This window comes from Nicotiana tabacum, chromosome 17 (genome assembly GCF_000715075.1).
Source record: "Nicotiana tabacum cultivar K326 chromosome 17, ASM71507v2, whole genome shotgun sequence".
NCBI classification, from domain to species: Eukaryota; Viridiplantae; Streptophyta; class Magnoliopsida; order Solanales; family Solanaceae; genus Nicotiana; species Nicotiana tabacum.
In genome coordinates this window covers 104,621,460-104,631,086 of record NC_134096.1, presented here as the reverse complement: position 1 = coordinate 104,631,086, position 9,627 = coordinate 104,621,460, and positions in this window count along the sequence as shown.

Here is a 9,627-nt window from a genome sequence, read left to right as displayed (position 1 = left end):
GTCTTGAAGTGGGCGCATTTGGTTATCACTCTGCTATTTAGTTCACACTGAATTTTTCAAATTTTGAACGAGACAGTTCATAGTCTTATTCAACACGCCCATTGACGCCTATTGAACATGCACATAATGCAATGAGACTCCCGTCATCATTTCCAAGATTTTATTTTTATGGGTTCAAGATTTTATTTCGACTTTAACCACTGAAACCCATTATCTTATTTGAGTTGTGGGTTCATAGCTCAATTTTTTCAGTAATTTAGTGAATTTTATATTGAAAATTCATGTCTAAGATAAAAGCTATGCGTTCAATTCTGTCGGATCTGCCCATGTTGGTCATACCTATCCGAGATCAACAAAAGAGTCCATGATTTATGATATCAGTACACTTGGGCCTTTTCACCTCATGATTTGGCTATAGTAGTGTTTATGAACATGTTCTGGTTTCATTTTTCAATACGTGATTGCTTTTCCCAGGTGCAATGCATGTATTAATCATTTAGCCGTAGTACTGTGGAACATGCCTTGGTTTCATTTTCACTACGTGATTGCTGTTTTTCAGGTGCCATTGATAGGAGTGCTTAGCATAATTATTCATGGAATCATTATACTTTCCAAGCATGATAAATTATAGGATCGGACCATCCTTTTTTTATACTTAATTTTTGGTGGCGAAAGAGTCAATCCAGCCAAAAATGATCAACTAATGGGCCTACATCCACCAACCTAATTGAAACATTTAACAACTCACAACCAAACAAAGAGGTTTGTCGTCTTCTACACCTCTAACCTCTTTCTTTAGAGAATAGGATGAAGTTGACAAAGGAAGGGAGGGACCCGTCACTACTTTTAGATAAAGTATAATTTTGCATTGATAGTATATTATGCATTTTACACTCTCAAGTAAAATTGACTTTATCTATACATGAAACCCATAATATGATAACCTAAGAAATAAATTAAAAAAACCTGCTATAATCAATTAAATTATAGTGATTATTGTATAAAAATTCCTTACACAATCATAATATCCTTGTAGATAACATAATACCAATTTTTTGAGTGCATCTCCGCTAGTTTATATTGTAACAGTGTATATATGCGCTTACTGCCTTCAATTCAAAATCTCAAACTATATACATGTTCAAACAATCAATTAATCTTAGGGCCTTAATCATCTTACCCCTCGATCTGAAATTAGTTAGAATTAGTTGTATGAATCTTCTTTATCCTTTCCTATTTCATATCAAACTAGATAGTTTTTAAAAGGCGATTAGAAGTTCTTTGAAATTATAAAGTCTTCAAACATGCACAGACATATAAATCTTTAACTAGAATTTTTCCTTTAAAAAAGAAAAAAAAGACTCCAACAAACACCAAGACCTAGCTAACATGTGTGTAAACCTAACCAGTTGGTATTAGATCTCAGTATATGCGCGCATACTGACATTAGGGATCATTTGGTTACTAGGATTAGGACACTAATTTCAGGATAAAACTGGGGTTGCTTGTATCCCATATTTAGTTATGAATATTAGCTAATAACGATATACATTTTATACTAAAATCTTGATATTAACTATTCTACATCGGAGGCGGGATATCTCGCTTAGGAACCAAACGACCCTTTTACCTTCATTAGGTAGGGGTAAGGTCTGTGTACACACTATCTTCCCGATCTCTATATGTAGGAATATATTGTGTTTGTTGTTATTGAACCAAACGAGTACCCCTTACGGTTTGAATCCACACATTTCTTGTAAATGGCTAGTGTAGAAAGAGGACATTGGTAAATATCGAAGGAAGAAAAAACATACTCTTACTGCCACCAGACCGATGTCTAAAATAACCAGCTCATAACTCCATCCGAATATATAATGGAGCTCATGTGCTCATCTTTTGTTTGTAAGGAAAATTCGAAGGAAAATAGGATGCGTTTTGTTTGTGGTTGAAGAAAGCGACGAATTTAGTGGATGTCTGACCCATAACTCCAGTTTCCGTACATTTCATCTTTTGGTGTAAATTTTATTTAAATTACAGAAATAAATTTTTAATAAATGAATACATAATATAATATAGAAAACTTAAAAACTGAAAAAGAAATTAATTTCGGACTACCCTTAATATATACTCTATTAAACATAACCAAATAGTTGTGCACTCTTTAAAAGTCTTATATAAGAACTAAACTAAAATATTATAGTTAACTAAATGCTTTCTTTTGTTTATTTTATGTTGTTCCTTCCTTCCTTTATTCAGTAATTGAAGTTCATAATCCGTCACCATCTTAGCAACCGAAAACGACATAATGAAGATTAAATACAGCTTCAAACAAAGAAATATTCACAAACACTGTTTATCTTGTGCGGCGAATTTTTTTATGTGAATTAGTCAACACATATCATATGTATTACCATTTCACCATCAAACTTTTTGCCCAATAAAATTTAATTCTTTATAATGTTAGTTATATAACATTATTGAGTATGCTCGCCAACTTAGTTTTCCTAATTCCCAATCAATATATCTCCGGTCCTAACTATGTTCCTTTGACAACCTCCAAACATGAAGTAATCTTCCAGAAAAAGAACAATCACTAAAAAAAAAACTAAGCAGTCTAAGATTCTGTCTCATTTCAAAGTATTTTAGTAAATGCGTAAATGCTCATTAATCTGAATAAATAATTGATTAATAATTGAAACAAAAGTAACATTTATAGTTCTTTGTCCCTGTCAATCATAATGCTTTGTTGTAAGATACAATCCACTTATTCTATAAGAAAAAAAAAATATATAATGATACAACCCCATGTGGTTGAGTTGCTTCCCTATCTACTACGTCGCCTAAATGCTCATTAATCTGAAAATTTTGATTAATTAAAATTAAGTAACATAATTCTGTCCCAATCAATGAATTATGCTTTGTTGTAAGAAACACTTTATATCCATTATTCTTAAAGAAAAATATATTAATAAAATCACATGTTGTTGAACTGCTTTCTTATCTACCACTGTTATTTTATAAGTATTAAGATTTCAGCTAAATTTGGATAAGATGAGTAAATATATAATTATAAGTGAAGGAGGACTTAACAGGGATAGGACAATAATTGAATATTGATTGACATTATGATGGAACGTTAGATCTGCCACCATAAAAAATTTGACCCTACTTGATTTTATCACTTCCATTAATAGTAATAACGAATCCAATTTCCGATCAAGCACGAAAAGTTTCTAGTTAGCTTATGTTAGTTTGAGTGTCCATACTTATTATTAAATAACTTGGTTCTTTACCGTATTCTTTAAGCGTAAAGCCGTAAAGTAAATAAGTAATACAATGAACACAGTAATTTTTATGTGGAAAATCACCCGTCTCAAAAGGTGCAAAAACCACGACCTACCACGTAGGATTTTCAACTCCAACTCCACTAAAACAATGAGCCAAAATGTATCAATTACAAGACTGTAATTCAATACTCTCTAGTACTCATACTACTCCTATTTGATTCACAAGTTACTCTAATTTGTAAAGCAAATTATTCACTCCAACTCACTACCTGTTTATGACGTTTGATTACAACACAATTTCCTAAAACACATTCACTAGACTGACTCGGAAGAATACAAAGCAAGTACTCAACACAAGTAAAAATAATTTATGGCACTTTAGTTGATGTGTAAAAGGATAGTTCAGAAGTCCAAAGTCAAACCTATTTAAACACGACTTGAGATCTTCTAGGAGTCCTACTCATAGTCAGCTTCCTCTTTGATAGGACTCCTACTGTTCCAAGGATTCCACAAGCTTTGGGACTTTTGTCTCTGACTGACTTATCCGTATCTTCTTTAGCAACGACCCTTATCACTTATAGCAGCCATCTTCCACCAAACTCGGACCTGGGTAACTTTGAGATAAAGTTACTGTCTTATTCATACGTACAAGTATCAACCACGAGGAGTTGGTTCTTCACAACAGTTAAGCAGCTACATTGAGGACCTGATTCTTTGAGCAGGTAGTTACACTTTGCTAATCATCAAAACTTCAATACTCAACAAATTCCCCTTTTTGATGATGATAAACTTTGTACACAAAACTAGGTAACCATATCAAAGAACCAGATGATCACAACAAGTACTTTTGACATACATGTATGTTCACAACCCACCAACCTTCCAACCTTATCTTCCCCCTTTTGGCATCATCGAAAGAACACAGACACATGTTAGACATTAAGCACATATAATGTAAGATTCAAGGCCAAACATGTGACAACACAAGCATAAGAAAAGGCAAATAAACTAGGTTGATGATCCAATAGAGTACAAAGCAGTAAAGCCGAGCAATAAGAGACATTAAGTAGTGCCAAAAGAAGCCCAGAGCCTTTATCAATAGAACAAAATAAACTAAGCGTACTACCAACTACTCAGACTAAGACAAAAGGAACAAAATATAAGGCATCACGAAAATAGCAAAAGAACTAAGGATACTGGGAAGGAACTGGTTCAAGGGTGAGAAGTAGAAGGGGTCAAGGCTTTCACAAGGGTAGCAATATGTTGAGCATGGGCCTCCCTGTCTCTTCTGAGCTCTTCCCTGAGTTGCTTTGTTTCCTTTCTCAGCTTATTATTGTCTTCACGAAGCTTGACATTCTCTTCAACAGCCAACTCCAACCTCTTGTTGAGTTTTACAACACTACTGCTCCCAGGAAGAATGGCAGATCCTGTGGGTCCTCTAGCCTTGATCTCCTCATAGCCACACTGCTTGAGGGTAAAAGCATCCAAAATATCATTGTGGTTTCCAAACTTAAGCTTAGGCAAGGCAATGTTGAGCTTGTCAAATAACTTAGTAAACATGATATCATATGGCATAGCATGCTTTGGTTTGGAAGTATTTGCAGCTCTTGCCATGTGCTGAATCATCAAGCTAGGAAGAGTGATAGGCCGACCAGTGTCAAGCAGTTCCATCACAACCATGTCTAGCAGAGTGGCTTCATGCCTTCTCTTAGACCTCTGAAGAATGCAGGAGTTGACAAACTGAAACAGTAGCTTGTGAAAGAGAGTCATATTAGTCTTGTACACTTTCTGGAGAGCATCTAATTCAAACTTTTGGGAGAACTTCCGGGTGACCACAATGCCAGTGTCAACATCATTGTCTATGGCTGGCCACTTCTTCAAATAATTGTCAAATTCCAAAGAAGGGATATTCAGAAGCAGCCCCAGTTCCTCAATATCAAACTCCATGTCGAAGCCCCCTACTTTACTCTTAACTTCCTTCCCATCAAAAGTGAAATTTGTGTAGAACTCCACCACAACAGGAACATATACTAGGGGAAAAGCTTTGACAAATATGTGCTTCCACCCATGTAGCTCATGTTTCTCAACCAGTTGAGCCATTCCTTCTCATCTGTGTTCGCAAGAATCTTCCCATTTAGCAATTTTCTGTTTCTGAACTCTATGAGTCGATCAACTACAGCTGGCACATTCTTTCTTATCTTATCCCTACTGGCCCTTGCAGAAGAGGTAGCAAGTTTGGTGACTTTGACTCCCTTTTTCTTTGGTGTGGTAGACTTTTCTTGCAAGGCTGAGTCACATTCATCTTCTCCACCCACCTCAACAACAGGTTCCACAATTGAAACCTTCTTCTTTGGCTTCTTTGCACTTCTGGACTCCTTCATGATTTGTGCATCAACAACCTTTCTTTTACTCCTTGTGAGGGGAGTTCTAGCAGGAGGAACCACTCATTTCCTTGTTGAGATTACTGTCTTTGTAGCTTTCACAGTTGTCTTTCTAGTATTCTTTCCTACCTTAGATAGTGGCATATCATCTTCATCACTGCTAGTTTCTTCATCTCTAGTGAAAGGAGTTAACAGAGACCCAAGTTCTTGAGCCCTTGTCCCTTCACCAATTTCTTTTAAAGGGGCTATGACTGATGAGTCTCTGAAGTATATATAATTTAGACTCGTACTCTGTCAAATAATAGTATAGAAAGATGTCGAACCCACAGAGATTGGTTTATCTATTCTACAGACGTTTCTTGTTTCAATTACTATTTGAGAAAATTAGAAAGAGTTGAGTTGTAATTTAACTAAATAAAAATGCGTAAATGAAGCAATGGAGAAATATTTGTTTTTTCAAATATAAAAATATGTTGGGATCGTGACTTCACTTAATATTTCTATTATATACTAGATATATTTATTCTTTAATTTTTATTTCTCGCGAATGTATAAATGTCTCTCACGATTACACTTATATATTATTACTTAATTTGAACAATTAGTTGCACTTCTTTCGGTTATACAAATTAATCATAAAAATAGTAATATTAAAGAACCAGAAATAAAAGCTTGAACTGAGTAATGCTCATTTTAGTAAGTCCCTTTCGGTTACCCTACTTGTTATAATAGATTACTACAGTATTTGCCTCTCTCGATTACAAATAAATATAGAATTCATTATAAAATAATGTAGATAGATATCACTACATAAATATGAACATCTATCACTGAAGCAGATAAATATAAAATAGAATTTAGCTCAAGCATGTGAAATTATAGAATAATATCTATTTTTATATAGAAATATTAAGATCTGTCATTCTCCCAACATAAGAAAAGTTACTCCATATTGGAGCTAATACCAAAAACGGAAATATTCTTGCCCATTAAATAAGAAAATAGAAAGAAATATTCAAGAAGAATATTTTTCTCTATTTAATTAAAAACAAGAACTAGAGTAATTTTCGACACTACAATTTATTCGGAACTAGAGATGAAGCCAATATAATGGCTAAAAGATGAAAAAGAAGAGAAACTAAAGAAGAAAGATAAAGGAAACAACTTTCTGCTTAAAACTTAATTTTCGATACTACACTTCTAAGATTTCTTTTTTTTCCCGTCCCTCCTCATCTCACGATTGATGCCTCTTTTTATAGGCGAGCCATGACAAAGTTTTCATTACACTTCTGGATATGAACTTGTCATGGCTGGTTGTGGCCTTGTTATGCTTGGTTATGATTTTCTGTTGTAGCTTAGTTATGGATCAGTTATAGTTTGTTGTAGCCGCTAGTGATTCGGTTGTCCTTTGTCATGGTAGATCACATTTATACAATGTCTTTCTTTAGCACCATATTTTACTCTGCTTTAGCTTGTCTGTTTTTCTACCTTTTCCCCTGTAATCTTCTCGCTCTCAGACCAATCCTTCTTTAACCTTTCCTGCATGATTTAAATAAAAGAATAGAAGAAATATGATAGTTTTCTTTGTATTTTTACAAAGAAATTATATGTTTAAAAATTAAGTAAAATGCACTTATCAATGACAGTGTTTCCAATTGTCATGGAACCTTCAGATTCCTCACTCACATTTCCCTCTTCTTCCTCACTCTCGTCATCACCTCCTTCACTCTCACTTACAGAAACCTCCTCTTCTTCACTCTGATTTTCTTCTTCTGCAGAATTATTAGCATGTTCACCTGTCTTATCCTCTGTATCATTCTCCTTCTCATCTCTAGATACTCCCTCGTTCTCACTCTTTTCTTCTTCATTGGCTATGTTTTGAGCATCATGTTCCTCATGCCTGGTCATAAGTTCTTTTTCTTTTTCACCTTCATAATCTTCCTCATCCTTAGTCCAACTGAAATCAAGGCCATCAGAAGCCTCCTTTTGAACAGTTTCTTTATGTCCCCCCCAGTAGTGCCTATACTTGATTCCCTTTGATTCACATATTCCTTGACTCCAGTGTCACCCTGCGTAGCAGCCTCACGCACTTTCTTAATAGATTTTCTTGAAGTTGCTTTGACCTTTGCTGTCTTAGAGGTATTTTTTGTAGGAAGCAGGTGCATGGGTAGTTGCTTTTGAAGGAGGGGGTACAATGGAGATGGGAATGATAGGAACATGAGCAGTAGGAACATGGGAGGATGAGGTAGGTATGGTAGAGGATATCGAAGGAGAAGGAGAAGATGTGGGTGTGGGTTCTGTTGAAGGCTTGTCATTTTTCTTCGATTTGGGCTTCAAGATTTTGGGTTTTGCTTCAACCTTGTTTGATAATTTAGATTTAGAGGGTGTTTGATAGGCTTTAGGCATGGTGATTAGATGAGAGACTCTATGAAGAGAAAGAAAAGGTTAGTTCTTGATAATTGCTTTTGATTCTTGCTTAGGGTTTGAGAGAAACAGTGAGGTTAGAGATGCTGATCATAAGAGCCTTTTAAAGGCGTTACTCCTGATTTGACTGGAAGAGAGAAGGTGACTGAATTTGAGTTCTAACGGGACTCTTATAACGATTATTTTGACTGTAAGGTTTTCAGGAGTAATTGATCTCTAATTGCACAAAGATTCCCCCTTACTCTTTGACTAGAAAACGATTAGAAATGATGCCAACATAATTTAAATTCTGAGTATAACAATAATTTTAGAATATAAAGTCCTAGTGACTTCAGACAGTGTGGCACATATCTGAGTCAAAGAACCAACTCATTAGTAACTCCTTATTTGTTTATGCAATAAAGCTTTAGCACTTCATATTAGTATCATGCAACACAGTTATCGACCGTATTTTCTAAGCAAGCGTGTGAGCTTAATACAAGCACAAAGCTGAATCAAATACATTGTACTTAATTATCTACATCTTATTATGCTTTTTCTAACCAATCACTGGGAGTCAACTTAGTGGGAGAAGTTGATTAGACCTAGTTCTAGTCTATTTCTTTCAAAGTGATCCCTACTTAGAGATTTAATAAAAATATCAGCAATTTGATCTTCAACTTTACAGAAGTTAATTGAGATATTCCCCTTTTCAACATTGTCTCTAAGAAAGTGATGTCTAATGTAAATGTGCTTGGTTCTCTTGTGCTGACATGGATTTTTGGCGATGTTTATGGCACTGGTGTTATCACAGAAAATGGGAACACAATCAACAAATATACCATAGTCCATTAGCTATTGTCTTATCCATAGTAACTGAGCAGAACAAGATATTGTTGCCACATATTCAGCCTCAGTTGTAGATAAAGCCACCGAGTTTTGATTCTTGGTTCCCCAAGACACCAGGCAAGAACCTAGAAAATGAGTTATTCCTGAAGTGCTTTTCCTGTCAAGATGAAAACCTACATAGTCAGCATCAACATAACCATATGTCAGGGGTCCCCTTGAGATATCTTAGTATTCTTTTGACAGGCTTCAGATGAGATTCCTTGGGATTTTCCTAAAATCTTACAAATAGTCCCACACTAAACACTATGTCAGGCCTGCTTGCTTTGAGGTACAACAGTGACCCAATCATTCCTCTATATAGCTTCTGTTCCACACTTTTTCCTCCTTCATAAAGGTCTAGCTTTGTTGCAATGGCAATGGGGGTATCAATAGACTTAGAGGCTTTGATATATTTTTGCTGATGTATCATGATTCCAGTAGGTGTTTTCTTGATTTGCAGCCCTAGAAAAAAGTTCAATCCACCCATCATGCTCATTTCGAACTCATTTCCCATCATCTCAGCAAATTCCTTGCACATTGCTTCATTGGTGGCCTCGAAGATAATATCATCCACATACACTTGCACAATCAGAATATCCTTCCCTTGGCTCCTCAGAAATAGAGTGTTGTCCACCTTTCCTCTTACAAAGTTAGTTGGCTAAGAATAA